General features: G+C 43.7%; 1 protein-coding gene across 1 annotated transcript in view; it reads left to right on the top strand.

The window, feature by feature from the left end:
* The first annotated feature begins 3599 nt into the window (after positions 1–3599).
* The window catches only part of tmem50a (transmembrane protein 50A), a 40245-nt gene continuing 28340 nt past the window's right edge, over positions 3600–15504 (top strand). The window contains exon 1 of the mRNA XM_048603048.1: positions 3600–3718. The gene's annotated coding sequence lies outside the window, so the exon portion shown is untranslated. The remainder of the gene's footprint in view (positions 3719–15504) is intronic.

Here is a 15504-nt window from a genome sequence, read left to right as displayed (position 1 = left end):
TTTCATCCATAAAGTTAGTGGTGGAACCTCCTAACTCCAAATATGACCATCAATCCTCTTTATCTGGCCGTATTTACGCTCTGCATTACCTGAAGTGCTGGATGCATTCGCTGTTGGGCGTTCCTCTCCATTGGGTCACCAATGAGCTAATACCAGCTCAATGCATGGGTAGTCAATGCATTTCAATACAAGGTCTTTCTTAGGATCATAATGTGCCAACACCTTAGAGGATGATAGCTGTTTCTTTACTTCCCTGATAGGTAGGGCTTGCCTGTGATCATCTCCAAGGCTTTTTCAGGAGTTGACGCAAAGTTGCCAGGATGGAGGCCATTTTATAAATGAACCTTCATAATAGTTTATCAGCCCAAGGAATGACCTATGCTCCTGGATGAATGTAGGAGCCAGGGCACCTGTGATCACTCTCACTTTATCTTCCAATGGGTGTAAACCAGTCTTGTTGACTCTGTAGCCCAAGTAGGCTCAACTGGGGGCCTGGAGCACATATTCTTCCCTTCTTAAGCGTATGCCCACCTTGGCAAAACGCCTTTGGACTATGTCCAACTTCTCTTAGTGGTTCTTCGTTTTCCATGTTATTAGAATGTCATCTAGATAAATGGTGAAATGAGATAGACCTTGCAAATTTTTGAAAAAATTCCTTAATGGGATGAGGGCATCGCTGGCTAGGCAGCATTTATTGCTCATTCCTAATTGCCCGTAGGGCAGTTCAGAGTCAACCACATTGCTGTGGCTCTGGAGTCACATGTAGGCCAGATTAGGTAAGATGGCAGTTTCCTTCCCTAAAGGACATTAGTGAACCAGATAGGTTTTTCCGACAATCAACAATGGATTCATGATCATCATTAGATTCTAAATTCCAGATATTTTTATTGACTTCAAATTCACCATCTGCTGTGGTGGGTTTCACACCCAGGTCCCCAGAATGTTATCTGGGTCTCTGGATTAACAGTCCAGCAATAATACCAATACGCCATTGCCTTCCCAGTTCTCCATTGTCCACTGAAAAATTGACCAGGCTGACAGTACTCCACATGGCAGTCTTGTATATTGGTACAAGCCATTATGGGTATTAATTGTGGCATACTTCTGGGAATTCTCATCTAAATGCCATTACAGGTAAGCATGGCTCATGTGCAGCTTCGTGAAGGACAATCCCGCAGCAGCTTTACATATAAATCCTCTACCCAAGGGATTGCAAAAAGCTGTTTACCATTTGTTTAGAATCCTTACAAAGACGAGCCAATCCGTGGGGGTTCAAAATTGGAACGACCTCTGCTGCCCATTCCACAAACTAGACTAGGGTTTGATGATTCCATCACTTCCCAGCCTTCTAATTCCTGCCTCTACTTTTGCCTGCAAGGTAAACTGCACTGGGCGGACCTTGCAGGATCATAGAATTTCTGTCTGGTCAACATGCAAGGAAGCCTTGGCTCCTCTGATAGTCCCTAGAACATCCTGGAAGACATCCGGGTATTTAATTAGGATTTTACTCAGGCAGCTATTTTTTAATTGAAAAATATTGAGCCAATCTAGGTAAACATCTCATAAGCAATTCCACCCCACCAAGCTTGGACCTGAGCCTTTTACTAATAACAGTGATGACCAAACCAGCTGTTTCTGTTAAGGGACTGGAACTGCAGTTGTACACATAATCTGTAAAGGTTCCCTGGTATGGGTTCTCAGTCTAGTCAAGGCCTTGCACAAACTTAAGGGGGAGTCCAGAGCGAATTTTGTTAAAAACTGGTTCTGCAATCACTCATACGGCCATGCCAGTACTGAATTCCATTAGCGCTGGATGACAATTTAACAAGATGTTTAGTTTGATTGGTTCTGATTTGGACGTTGATAAGTTCCATAACTGTTCCAAACCAGATGTAGATGGACTTTCCAGTGTATGAACTCTCCTGGATACTCTCCTGGTTACAGCCTCTGAGTTCTCTTACTCAATTTAGGTCTAGTGGAACTCTTTTGCCTTCTTGAGTCTGCACACCGGCAGCAACTACTAAAGCTTGTCGGCAAGGAGCCTGAAGAAAATTTTAATGGAGGCTTAGCTTTGTTTTGGGGTTTTGCTATAGGCTGACCTAGAGTCCCTCTGTTCAGGCTATGTCCTGAGTGAGGCTATGCAATTGCCTACACTCAAGTGGTGTTCCCCAAGCACAGTCGGGCTGGCAGGATACGAATTCCATTGGAAAACCCTCCAACTCATATGCTGCAGAGATAGTAGGAACTGCAGATGCTGGAGAATCTGAGATAACAAGGTGTAGAGCTGGACGAACACAGCCGGCCAAAATCCTCTGATGCTGCTTGGCCTGCTGTGTGCATCCAGCTCTACACCTTGTTAACTCATATGCTCCACTTGCTGCATTTTCCAATGATAAAGCCAGTTATTGTGCCCGTTTGAAGTTTAGTCGGGCTTCAGCTAATAGGTGTTTTTGCACAGTGACATAATTAATCCCAAACACAACATGTCCTCTAAGCATCTCATTAAGGGTTAAACCAAGTCACCTGCTTCTGCCTGTCATCTTAATCTAACTAAAAATCCCAATACAGAATCCCCTGGTTCTCGAATTGCTGAATAAAAACAATAGCATCTCAGAATTAGAGGTTGTTGGGGTCATAATATTGCTTAACTATGTCCATGAATTCTTGAAAGGTTTTAGTATCTCGTACCTCAGGGGAAGTCAGGCTCCTAATAACAGAAAAACCTGTGGCTCCACAGGCTGTCAGGAGTATCACTTGTTCTTTTTCATTTGCCACAATGTCATTTATTGGAAAAAATAACACATTCTTTCCACATACTGAGCCCAGTCCTTGATGGCAGGATCGAATGAGTCAAGCTTCCCAAACAAAGGCATGATGTAAGAAATGTTTACCCAACTCAAAACTGACTGTTGCCAGTGAGTTTCTTCAGGAACATGGTTTACTGTCATTACCACTGAAATAATGCCACAGAGGCTGATATCCTGTCACCAGCTCACCCTTTATTTACACATGAAAAATCTTTGACAGTATTACTGCCTCTTCAGAACCTCTGACACTTCTAGTTTTACCTATCAGGCAGGGCTCTATGATTGTATGAGAGTAACAGCCCCGTTCAGGGAACTCATGCTCTATGGCTGACCTCATTACAATCACTACAGTTTTGGCTTCAGACTTCTACCCCACAATATGGTAAGTTGGTAACTAAGCTGCAGGACTGAATCTTTTAGCGGAAACCCCGATTTCTCCGCCTAAGTAACTCGGATCCAGTGAAGGTACAAGCCAATGGCAATTCTCCTCCCATTCAGCACTCAGCCATCAAAGTGTCACTTTAAGAGGAACTGCGATTGGCGGCTGTCTGCGACACTGCGGTGTCTATTGGCTGACAGTGCGGTCCATCAAAGCTATGGGGCGGCGACCGGCTTGTCTATTGGTTGTTAGGGCCATCCATCACCGCCGGTGCGGGTGGGCGGAGCATGTTGTCTGTTGGCTAATAGTGCTATCGATCAAAGCTAGATAGGCGGGGACATGCTAACTATTGGTTGTCAGTTCCGCTCATCACTGCCGCGGGGGCGGGGACAATGTTGTCTATTGGCTGACAGGGCTGTCTATCACAGCTAGGTGTGGTTGGGGTCGTTATGCGGACGCTTGGAGAGCGGACCGGAGGTAGGTATCCGGCCTGGGCCCAGGACTAGCACTGAATTGAAAAGCGCGAATACAGGTTAGTTGTTTGCTTTTAGTTTAAAAAAGAATAACGAGAAAGAGAGAGTGTGATTTGAGGGTAGGGTGTTTCTCTGACTATGTCCTTTTCTGTGGCCGGGTGATTGTTCTCCTTGTTCCTGTAATTGTGAAGTGGGTGATTCTGGGGGAAGAAGCTGCAGCAAACCCTGGAATAATCATCTGCTTGCATCTGGGTCCTATCCATCCCTCTCAGAACAAGATTATTAGCTCTAAAGATGCTTTAACGACATGGTTTTACAGTCTGGGCGTGATCGTTAGTTGTCACCTTGAACCAACTGGAGGATAGTGACAACTGTTGAATAACACTATTTTCCCCCCCATTTAGTTCTCGCCTTTTTAAATCCTTTTGTGGGCCAGTGGAGAGATAACTTGTGCAGAGACAAAATGTAATCGATGCAAAGCTTTACTTGTTTGACTAGTAACTTGTTCCAATTCGTTATAGGAAGTTAAAGCAGGAAGTGTTTCTTGTTCTTTGAATTAACCTGTTAGGACAGATTATGACACACCTCTGGTACTAGTTAGACTCAAAGTGGAACCTTCAGAGTCAGCTGCAGTGACACTCACTGAGTGATTCCTCACTGTTATGTCCCACCATCTTTAGATGCCCTGTTATTGCCCTTCCCCTTCAATTAGATCAGGAATGGGGATGTTTACTGATGATTGCAAGTGTTTGGTACCATACCATTTGGTAGAGGTGAAGGTGTAATGGTAATGCCACTGGGCTAATAATCCAAAGGTCCATACTCATGCTGTAGGGATATTGTTTCAAATCGTGGATTCTGGTGGAATTTTAAGTTCAAATAATAAAAATGGCATATAGTCTTTTCTTTTTTAAAGCCTGATCAGACAGATTACGACATACCTCTTGTAGGTGCGACTCGAACCTGATCTCTTTCGGTTTCGAATCTAGAATATAAAGTTGGTCCCAGTGTTGGTGGCCACCTACCATAGATTGTCATGGAAACCCATCTGGTTTAGTAATGTGTGTACTGGAAACTAGTCATTTAATAGGGTCCTTTTCTTTGCAAACATAAAATTTACATGTACTGTGCCTGTTTCAACTCAACAAAATAAGTGCCAGCCACTTGCTCGTTCATTTCACAGGGCCTTGACCATCAGATTCAACACGCCTGGTCTAAAATTTAAACAAAACTTGACATTTAACAGTTGGTCATCATTAATTGGTGCACTCTTCATGGCATTTTCTGTACGGTTGGCGAATAGATTCAATCAGTACACTCTTCTTCTACTTCTGTAGTATAAATGCTGGTTTCCCTTTGAGTTGCTATTTTTGTGAATTACAGTTTAAAAAAAAAAAAGATGGTGAATCCCTCACAGTCCTGAGACCTAATTTGTCTTTTAAGGTATAATTTCATACGTGCTGCAGAGTCTTGTGGTTCTTTTTCCATTGCTGAGTTAGACGTCCTTGCCACTTAATGTTGAAGGTGCTTGTATAAATGCAGGTTGTAGCTGTCATGTGTGTAATCTCGATGCTCATATTTTGTATGGAAGATATTAAGACAGGAAAAATATGACTTGTATGTATTTTAAAAAATGTAGTTACCGAATGAGCACTTCCTACCTCGGCTGTAACGTGCATTTGGATGAGGCCACTATGCATGTCTGCTTTCTTTTAAAATTTTTTTCAAATGGTGTTGAAATACATGTATAGGCACTATAACACTGCGTGTTTGTTGTTGTAGGAAGAGTTATTGGTAATTCAATCCTCATTTTCCATGGCCTATCTAAGTTTATAAAAACTAGATGAAGCTGACGTGCTTCATCAAGTGAACCCTGAAAAAGTATCACTTATTCTAAAGTAGCCTTCTTCCGATCAGGGTGCTAAATAATCTTTCTGATGTTCCAGTAAATGCTTTGCTTTAGAAGGAGCAGTAGCTGCTTTCCAACCTCCCTGTACAGACAACTTTTACATTCCAGGGAAAGCAACAATAGTGTGTGTTACAGAGACACTAGGAACTGCCAATGTTGGAGAATCTGAGATAACAAGGTGTACAGCTGGATGAACACAGCAGGCCAAGCAACATCAGAGGAGCAGGAAAGCTGACGTTTCAGGTCTAGACCCTTCTTCAGAAATGGGGGAAGGGAAGGGGGTTCTGAAATAAATAGGGAGAGAGGGGGAGGCGGATAGAAGATGGGTAAAGGAGAAGATAGGTGGAGAAGAGACAGACAGGTCAAAGAGGCGGGGTTGGAGCCAGTAAAGGTGAGTGTAGATGGGGAGTTAGGGAGGGGATAGGTCAGTCCAAGGAGGCGGGATGAGGCTGGTCGGTAGGAGATGGGGGTGGGGCTTGAGGTGGGAGGAGTGGATAGGTGGGAGGAAGGACAGGTTAGGGAGGCAGGGACGAGCTGGGCTGGTTTTGGGATGCGTTCGGGGGAGGGAAGATTTTGAAGCTTGTGAAGTCCACATTGATACCATTGGGCTGCAGAGTTCCCAAGCTAAATATGAGATGCTGTTCCTGCAACCTTTGGGTGGCATCATTGTGGCACTGCAGGAGGCCCAGGATGGACAAGCCGTCCAAGGAGTGGGAGGGGGAGTTGAAATGGTTTGCAACTGCGAGGTGCAGTTGTTTGTCACAAACCGAGTGTAGGTGTTCCTCAAAGCAGTCCCCAAGCCTCCACTTGGTTTCCCCGATGTGTCGGAGGCCACATCGGGAACAGCGGATACAGTATACCACATTAGGAGATGTGCAGGTGAACATCTGTTTGATGTGGAAGGTCTTCTTGGGGCCTGGGATGGGGGTGAGGGGGGAAGTGTAGGGGCAGGTGTAGCACTTCCTGCGGTTGCAGGGAGAAGTACCAGGGGTGATGGGGCTGGTGGGGAGTGTGGAGCGGACAAGGGAGTCATGGAGAGAGTGGTCCCTCCAGAAAGCCAATAAGGGTGGAGAGGGAAAAATGTCTTTGGTAGTGCGGTCAGATTGCAGTTGGCGGAAATGCCAGAGGATGATGCGTTGGATCCGGAGGTTGGTCGGGTGGTACGTGATGATGAGGGAGATTCTGTTTTGGTTGTTGTTGCGGGGAGGGAGTGTGAGGGATGAGTTGCAGGAAATGCAAGAGACACGGCTGAGGGTGTTTTTGACCACTGTGGGGTGGGGGGGGTGGAGGTGGGGGGGAAGTTGCAGTCCTTGAATCTGCAATCTGACCCCACTACCAAAGGCATTTTTCCCCTCCCCACCCTTATCGGCTTTCTGGAGGGACCACTCTCTCCGTGACTCCTTTGTCCGCTCCACACTCCCCACCAGCCCCACCACACCCAGCACTTTTCCCTGCAACCGCCGGAAGTGCTACACCTGCCCCTACACCACCCGCCCCCCCCCCCCCACCCTCACCCCTATCCCAGGCCCCAAGAAGACCTTCCACATCAAACAGACGTTCACCTGCACATCTCCTAATGTGGTATACTGCATCCGCTGTTCCCGATGTGGCCTCTTCTACATCGGGGAAACCAAGTGGAGGCTTGGACTGCTTTGCGGAACACCTACGCTCGGTTCGTGACAAACGACTGCACCTCGCAGTTGCGAACCATTTCAACTCCCCCTCCCACTCCTTGGATGGCTTGTCCATCCTGGGCCTCCTGCAGTGCCACAACGATGCCACCCAAAGGTTGCAGGAACAGCATCTCATATTTAGCTTGGGAACCCTGCAGCCCAATGGTATCAATGTGGACTTCACAAGGTTCAAAATCTCCCCTCCCCCGAACGCATCCCAAAACCAGCCTAGCTCGTCCCTGCCTCCCTAACCTGTCCTTCCTCCCACCTATCCACTCCTCCCACCTCAAGCCCCACCCCCATCTCCTACCGACCAGCCTCATCCCGCCTCCTTGGACTGACCTATCCCCTCCCTAACTCCCCATCTACACTCATCTTTACTGGCTCCAACCCCACCTCTTTGACCTGTCTGTCTCCTCTCCACCTATCTTCTCCTTCATCCATCTTCTATCCGCCTCCCCCTCTCTCCCTATTTATTTCGGAATCCCCTTCCCCTCCCCTATTTCTGAAGAAGGGTCTAGACCTGAAACGTCAGCTTTCCTGCTCCTCTGATGCTGCTTGGCCTGCTGTGTTCGTCCAGCTCTGCACCTTGTTATCTTACATTAGTATTTGTTTCCTATTGACTAAGACGTTTTGTGCAGCATTAAGTATGAAAGCAGCTTAATGTATGACCGTTTTGGCTGACAGCCAGAATGCCCATATTTCCATTTTTTTTGTAGAAGGTTTATTACTGTGCTCCAGCCTCGGCCAATCCAGTTTTACACTTTGAAGAGGGCATTATCATAGAAACATAGAAAATATGAACATGGGTAGACCATTTGGCCTTTTGAGCCTGCTGCACCATTTAATATCATTGCCCAAATTGATACCCTGTATCTACTTTCTCCCCATGCCCTTCGATCCCTTTATCCCTGTGAATAAAATCTTAACTCCTTGAAAACATTAAATGTTTTGGTCTCAACTGCTTTCTGTGGCAGAGAATTCCACAGACTGACCACACTTTGGGTGAAGAAATTTTTCCTCATATCTGTCCTAAAGACCTATTCCATATCCTCAAACTGCTAATCCTCAAAGACTGGTGGAATGGAACATGAGAATAGCAGAACTCTATCATTGTTCTGGGAAGGAGGGGAAAGGGTGAGGGAAGGGTGGAAATTGGAATGAAAGAGCTGCAAAACTGCTGAATTTTTCCATTTCTGTACAAGACCAGAAAGTAGCACTGACTGCTGTATATTAGAGAAAGAGTTGTAAATCAGGATCCAAGTAGGATTTCAGCAAGGAATGTTCTATGTACCTATAAAGAGACAGCATAGCTGGCACAAATGCAGGTACCCATTGCCACACCTTTGGCACTGATGTGCACTTGTTGAACAAAAAAAAAGCCTTCACACCATCCTGATGGTGGATGGACATGTATGGTGCACATCCATGGTGAAGAGGAGGTGGCTAGAACTAGGAAACTGGAAGTCATGCTGACATAAAGCATTGGTAGAATCACAAAATTTAAATGGGGAACTCTGAACCTGGGGCAAAATCCAGCCAAAAGAGGAAGAAATAAGTTCAGTGAGGCAGGAGGTGGCTATGTGTGGATGGAGGAATTGAGGTGGGAAGCTTTGCAGTGAATTCTCCAGAGAAAATGACATTATTGACAGTCCTGGAAATTACTGTTTGATATTCAGTGATGGGGTTACTCTCCACATTCGAAGATTCATTCTCTGCCACCTCCAGCCGATGCCACCATCAAACATCTTCCTCTTCTCTTCACCAATCCCCATGTCAGCGTTCTGCAGGCACTGTTACCCCCATGACATCCTGATCCGCTTCCCCCATCATTCTTAACACTTCCTCACTCCCTCTGGCATCTTGCCATGCAATTGCAGAATGGTTAACACTTGTCCATTCACCACTTTCCTCTTCACTGTCCAAGGTTTTAAATACATTCCCTTTGCAACAGTGTTTTACTTGTACTTCTTTCAATTTAGTCTACCGTATTTGCTGCTCAGTGTCGTCCCCCCTTTACGTTGGCGAGACCAAATGCAGACCACTTTGTGGAACACCTGTCTATAGAAATGGCAATGATCTTCCAGTTGCTTGGCATTTCAACAAACCACCTAGCTCTTGTGCTATCTTTTCTATGTTGGGCCTGCTGCAATGTTCTTCAACTTGCATTTTTTTGGAACAATACCTCATTTTCCACTTAAGAACTTTATTGCCTCAAGGAGTTGGCATTGAATTCAACAATTTCAGACCCTGACTCCATGATGTCTGTCCTCCATTTTTCTTAAATTCTCTCTTTCCCCTCCAGTCCTCAACCCCCACAGCTTATCTTGTTTACTTCGCTCAACCAAGGGGACTGATTATCACCCTTAATTTACATCCATTTTACATCTCAATTTCTCTTTTGTCCTAATTAGCAACCCCTTTGGCTTTTGCACTGGGCTTCCACTTCGTTTGTTCCCCTACCTCTGCAAAAAGTATGAAAACCACCATTTTCCAACCACTTTCAGTTTTGAAAAATTGTTGCTATGGACTCCACGTTAACACAAGTGGAACAAAGTGATCAAGAAGCCACAAGTGGTAAATGCTTGAAATGTGCTGCCAGAAATGATTGTAGAAACAGATACAATAGCAACATTTAAGAGGCACTTTGAAAAATACATAAATATGGAGGGTATAGAGGGATATGGACTACGTGGAGGCAAGGGGTTTTAAATTTAGAAAGGCATCATGTTGGGCGCAGGCTTGGTGAGCCAAGGGGAGGATCTCCTCACCCATAAAGTAACCCATGGAATAATGCAAGCAAATTGCCCTCTGCTGTGCAGTTGTTTTGAAACTGGTCATGTGGGTGAGAGCACATGAATAAGAGTTTTGTTCCGCAGCCCCATCTCCCCTACGAAGTGTCATACTCTGTTTATTTTCGATGTTATAGGAAGTTTTTAAATGGTGATGAACTCTCTTACAATTGAACTACAAGTCTAATGAATGCCGAACTCCTGGCATGTAAAGTACCTTAATATGATCCCACACTACTTAGTGTAGAAACTTTCCATATGTGGGATGAAATTGCCATGTCCATTTATGTGCTGGTACAAATTGCTTTATTAAATTAGAGATCAAAATAGTAATTTTCCACAGAAGCCCTGCTGATACATAAGCTGACACTTCTTTCCACCGCCCCCACCCCAACCCCCCCAACCCCAACAAAAACATCAGTACCCAAATAAGGAAATGTTTTAAGTTCTTCTAAGTGCTGCCGTTAATGCATGCATTTCAATGATGCCTTTTAGAATAGTGAAAAGACTTGAGGCCTTCAAAGGTAGGTGACAGACTTGACTTGTGTGGTGGTGGGGAAGGGGAAGTGAACCATAGTCCATTTTTTTTTTTTTTTTTTGAAAGAAATTTCCTGGAAATTTTGAAGTCTAAGAGGTGCCTGATGCAGGAGTGTTTAGTGTGACTTAAAGATTGGAGGTCGTCAGTAGGAAAGTGGAAGAAACGCAATGTAGGAGAATTGAAAGATTGGAGAGCAAGAGCTGGGACTTAATTTGCAACCTAATTGATTCCCCTTTGCCTACTTATAGTTAATTTGCAACTGTTGCAACATCAGAAATATAAAAAGATGAATTATCAAGTGTTGATGTTACCTCTCTGTAATTAAAAGCCAGAAAAATCATTTGCAAAGTTTGACTTGTACGTTGAATCTTCAGTAATAATTTAATACCTTAACCAAATAACAAAAAAATGTTAGAACATAGAACCATGCAGCACAGGAACGGGCCCTTCGGCCCACAATGTTGAGCCGAACATGACTCCAAATGAAACTAATCTCTCCTTCCTTCCCTTGCTCCATATCCCTCCATTCCTTGCATATTTGTGTGCTTATCTAAAAGTCCCTTAAATGCCTTTTATTGTATCTGCCTACCCCACCACCACTGGCAGTGTGTTCCAAACTTCTCCTAGTCTGTATTTTTAAAAAAAACCTGCATCTCGCATCTCCTTTGATTTTTATTTTTCCCCCCTCTCACCTTAAATGCATGCCTCCTAGTATTAGACATTTCACCTCTGGGGAAAAGATTCTGACTGTCAACCCACTCTGTACATCTCCATAATTTTATAAACTTCTTCAAGTTTCCCCTCGCCCTTCACTGTTCAAGAGAAAACAATCTGAGCTTTTCTAACCTGTCCTTATAGCTCCTATCCTCTAATCCAGGCAGCATCCTGGTAAACCTCATCTCTACCCTGTCCAAAGCCTCCACTTCCTTCCTGCAATGTGGCAACCAGAAATGAGCATCATACTCTGAGTGAGGCCAAACGCAACATGTCATCCTGGCTCTTGTACTCAGTTCCTCAACCAATAAAGGCAGGCATACCATATGCCTTCTTTACCACCCTATCTATTTGTGTGTTGACTTTTTATTTCTCATGCATGTATGTTCTCTAGTCCTAACAAGGAACATTAAATGTGTTTTTTGAAAGTGTTGATGCTTTTTATGTAATGGCAAATAAATTTTGAGGCATCTTCCAGAACTGGTTTGTTAGACTGTCATTAACTAGTTGAAAGGCACTAACTAGCTATCTGCATTGCAAGGTAAACAAAAAAAAAGTGTTTGATAATTTAAGTGACTGGAGTTGTTTCTAGCTAAACCAAAATGTTTGTCCTTTCTCTCCCTTTTACTTGTAGTGACTTATTGGTGAGCACTTAGGAGACTATAATTGTCAAATTTTTGTTTTTTTTTTTCCCCAATGATATTATTTAGGTTTTGTTTTTGCTGAAGTTTGTTTATGTGCTGTAAAAGAAGTTTGTTCCACAGTTTAAAGTAGTCATGATGTCCACTGTCAAGGTCCAGTGCATGTTTTGAAGAACTACATTGGGCCTACATTTACCCAGCTGATTGTGAAGCGATAACGAGCTAGTACAGTAAATAGTTGCTGGTGCAGTCATCACATGTTTTGCTCACTAGCACTTTAGTTAAAATTTTCAAGGATTAAGGCAGATAGGGAGAAGCAGAACATTGGAATCTTACGTGTAAGAGAGTTGAGAAAAGAATATAATTTTTGATCCAGTTGCCTGGATTTTGGGAAGCTACTGCTATTGAAGAAATCCGTCCATCAAGATCTAGCAGCCTCCTGTTGTGCGGACTTCATTTTTAATTATATAAATTTCATTCCAGTGTCATTTTTTAATGTTAAGGTGGCACCTGGCGTCCAGTGAGCGTGATGTCAACAAGAGAGTTCTCATGGACAGAAATCCAGGAAGTAAAATGTTCCAATTATCTTTCACAACTGGTAAAATGATTAAAAGTTAAATAAATGAGATGTAGGATTAAGGTAGAAGTGGAAATATCTAACTTCAGAATGTAATTGTTTTAGCCATTTTATTTAAATTAAAGAAATTTGACATTGAGCAAAATTTAATGTGAGTTTATTGAGTCAGAAGTCCACCCTTTGCACAATCCTATGGGATACTTGTCACTCAGAATGTGATAGTACTTGTGGTTAGTGAAACAATTGTGCTAAATGCAGTGGAAATTGATACCAACCAAGGTCAATGTTCTAGCGAGAAATAGATTTGAATTGTTCAAGCTGACATGCAGTATTTATTTTGTGAAGCTTACCTAGTCAGTTTGATGCTTTGTATGAAACCTAAATCTTGCTTTTTTTTTGTTGTCTTTGATCAAGTCTTGGTGAAAATGAATTGATTTGATTTAAAATATTTCAATTGTCTCAACTTCTCTTAACACTTGTACTTGGTGGCCCTTCTGCGAAACTTCTGTTACCCTCCCTCCAGTGGAATTTTTTGTTTACTGAAATTAATGCACAGTAGAATTATTTTCCTGTAAGAGACACTATAAAGTTGTTGTCCACAATATATATTAGAATAAAAACAGTTCATACTTGAAAAGGCATTTTCCCAAGTGCTTAAAGTCTTGTTGCAGTTGTTTCCTGATCGAAGAGATTTTCTTTCTGGGAGAGTCTAACAGTATTAAGCACTATTGAATGCTCGAGAATATGTTGGCTATTGTATGCATTAAGGAGCAAAATTTGCTTTTTGGAAAAGTGAGGAGTAGGAAAAGAAACTTCTAATCTGAGAAAGTTAGTAATATCCTTCCTTTGAAAACTATGCACAGAAATCCCGATGGGACCAATTTGACCTTCAGGAGCATTAAAGACTGTTTTGCCAATAAGACCCAATATTTTATTTACTGTTTTCCACTGTAGCCAAACATCAGTCTCCCAAGCTGCACTTCTGGCATGACGCACCTGATCTCTCTCATAGTGAAATCGATTCCTTGCGGTGTTTATAGATTCCAACATAGTCAAAACAAAAGTATTCCCAGCAAATGAAGCTAGTTATGCGATTATATTGTTTTATTGTTCATGGGATGTGGATAACGTTGGCATTGCCAAGCTCAGCAGGTCTGGCAGCATCTCTGGAGAGAAAGCAGAGTTAACATTTCAAGTCCAGTGACCCTTCTTCAAACTGATTGTAGCTAGGAAAAGGTCGGTTTATATGCTGAAGCTGGGATGCAAGGAGAAGTAAACAATGGGTGCAGGTGGAGCTCACAGAGAGAGAGAGAGAGAGAGGGATACAGCATAAAAGAATGGGTAAAGGTCAGTCTGGAAGAAGTAGTAGCTGACAGTGGGTTGGTTGTGGTAGCAGCCCATGTCAGGACAAGGTGTAGTGCACAGGGACTGGGGTAAGGACATGGGAGAAGGTGCCCAGGCCCTAACTATTTGAACTCTATTGAGTCCTGATGGCTGCAGGGTCCCCAGCCAGAAAATAAGATGCCGCTCTTGAAACTTGTGCTGAACTTTGCTGGAGTGCTGTAGAGCTGTAGAAAACTCGAGATGTTGGCCAGGGAACACTATTGTTTTGAAGTGGCAGGCAAAGGGAAGTTCAGAGTCATTTTTGTGGACTGAAGGTAGGTGTTCAGCAAAGTGGTTACTCCGTCTACATTTAGACTGGTCTCCTCAATGCAGAGCAGGCCACATTGTGAGCAGTGAATACAGAAAACTAGATTGAGTTAAGTGCAGGTAGATTGCTGCTTCACCTGGAAGATGTGTTCTGGCTACCAAAATCCATTACCTATACATCCTCACACCCTGCTTCCTGTAAAGAGCCTATTCCATTCTCCCATTTTCTCTGTCTCCATTGCATCTGTTCCAATGATGCCAGATACTACAATGATGCCTTCCAAAATGTCCACCTCCTTCCTCCACCAAAGATTTCCCAACGCTGTAATGGACAGGTACCTCAGCCATGTCTGACCCATCTCCCATACTGCAGGGAGAAGGGAGGAAGTAAATCAACAGGTATTACACCTTCTGCAATTGCATTGGAAGGCACCATAGGGTAATTGGGTGTGGAGGAGGAAGGAATGGTCCTTGTCAGCCTCCTGCAAAGGAGGGGAGGGGAACATGTCTAGTGATGGCATCTCCTGGTAGCTAATGATCCTTTAGATGTAGGTTGGTAAGTGGGGGCCAGGGGACTCTGTTGTGTTGCCGGACGGAAGAGAAAAGGTGAGGGCTGAAGTATGAAAGATGGGTTGGACACGACTGAGGTCCCTGTCAGTTACAGTGATGGAGAATCCTTAGTTGAGGAAGAAGGTGGACGTTTTGGAAGGCCCATTGTAGAAGCTGGCATCATCAGAACAGAGATGATGGAGACAGACAAACTGGGCGAATGGACTAGACTCTTTGCAGGAAGCAGATTGTGAGCATGTATAGGTAATGGATATTGGTGGCCAGTCTATCCCCAGAAATGGAAACAGATGTTGAGGAAGGAAAGGGAGGAGTCAGATGGACCATGTGAAAGTGAAAGCAGGGCGGAGGAAGTGATTTTGATAAACTTTTCCAATTCCAGATGAGAGGGACAAGCAGAAAGAGCTCCAAGATCTTGACCAAACAGCAGGAAAAGAATGGTGATTATAATTCCAGGTCAGAATGGTACATGGCTTGGTGGGGAATGTGCAAGTGGTGGTGTTCCCATGTATGTGCTGCACTTTTCCTTCTAGAAGGACAAGGTCATTGGTTTGGAAGATGTTGTCAAAGGAGTCTTGTCAAGTTGCTGCAGTATGGTTGGAAGCAGAACAGTATTCTGGATGATTTTCCATTTTGTCAGCAGTTCGCCAGTGTTGTAGTTGTACAGGAGCATGCACATTGGCTAAGGTAGAGTAATTTTGGGACACAAGTTTTCATTACTGAAGCTGGGATGCTGTTGGGTACTATGGTCTTTTCATGTATTCAGATTGATACACCTTTCCCC

This window comes from Rhincodon typus, chromosome 11 (genome assembly GCF_021869965.1).
Source record: "Rhincodon typus isolate 14 chromosome 11, sRhiTyp1.1, whole genome shotgun sequence".
In the NCBI taxonomy this organism is placed as follows: Eukaryota; Metazoa; Chordata; class Chondrichthyes; order Orectolobiformes; family Rhincodontidae; genus Rhincodon; species Rhincodon typus.
Note: the sequence above shows the minus strand (reverse complement) of the source record. Positions and strands in the feature narration are given on the sequence as shown.